This window comes from Trichechus manatus, unplaced genomic scaffold (genome assembly GCF_000243295.1).
Source record: "Trichechus manatus latirostris isolate Lorelei unplaced genomic scaffold, TriManLat1.0 scaffold00187, whole genome shotgun sequence".
Lineage (NCBI taxonomy): Eukaryota > Metazoa > Chordata > Mammalia > Sirenia > Trichechidae > Trichechus > Trichechus manatus.
Window position 1 is genome coordinate 4,071,822 of NW_004444123.1, and position 1,129 is coordinate 4,072,950.

The following is a 1,129-nucleotide window of genomic DNA, read 5'->3' on the forward strand; positions in this document are numbered from 1 at the left end:
CCCCTTCCCCCTTCCTGCCCTCTCCCCCTCCCGCCTCCCCATCCCCCAGACCCCATGTCTGGGTCGCCTTTGTAAAGTCTCGTGCCTCTCCACTGTGCCTCCCTCACTTGCTGAGTCCAGGTGGCTCCGCGTTCTCAGCCCTTGTCCATTTTGTGTCTTTGTGCTCTAACCACCTGAGTGTGACAGTGGATTAACTCTCCTTTAGTGTCCAGACTAATTTTTACGTTCAGCCGTGATCTGAGAGTATTCCTTTTTTCACAGACCTGGTGGTGCCCTTGGTCTCCCGAGAACAGGCCAGCCTCCTCAGCCAGCTTTCAGAGCTCTGTGCAGGGCTGAGGCTGTATCTCCTCTTTCTGTGACCATCTCCTCACACGCCTAGGCTCAGGCCACACTGGAAACTAACCATTAAAACTGTGCTGTTGCTTTCCCACCTCTGTGTGTGCTCACACCATTTCTTCTTCTTTAACCCATCCCAGACTCCGTTGGTTAAACCCATTGCATCCAGTTGATTCCAACTCAGGGTGACTCCCATGTGTTACATGGGGTCCGTAGGGGTTTCTGGGCTGTAATCTTTACAGAAGCAGATTGCCAGGCTTTTCTTCCACAGAGCTGCTAAGTGGGCTTGAACCACCAACCTTTGGGTTAGCAGCCGATCACAAACTGCTTGTGCTACCCAGGGACTTTGTCCATTGGTTCACCCCCCCCCCCCCATTATTCAGGGATCATCTCAAGTCCCACATGCTCCACAGAGACTGACTTCTCAGACCAGTCTAGCATTCTGTCTCTCCATCTCATATGAACTTGCTGCTTTCTTGTCTTGATCAACGGTTATTGATGTACAGTTCTCCCTTTTCTGATTAGGATTCATGGAAGGGCTGTGTGCAATACGTAAAGGTGGCTTAACCCCACAGTCGGAGGGGACGCTGAGTTGAAGACAGGTGAGGTTTGCCGTATTTCAGTGTAGGACCTGGACTGGAATCTGGCATTGGGGCAGAGTTCTGTGTTTCTCTGTTCATCCCGTCTGCTTTCTTTATTCCAAAGGAGCCTGATGGACTTTAACCCGTCTGCGGATCCCACAGCCATCTGACAGTGGGGGGATCCTGGGGAGTGAGACGTGTCTGTCCCCCAC

At 52.2% G+C, this 1,129-nt stretch overlaps 1 protein-coding gene across 1 annotated transcript in view; it reads left to right on the forward strand.

Annotated features, from left to right (window-relative positions):
* Positions 1-1,129, forward strand: part of PACC1 (proton activated chloride channel 1) — a 32,286-nt gene that overhangs the window by 951 nt on the left and 30,206 nt on the right. The gene's annotated exons all lie outside the window — the stretch shown is intronic.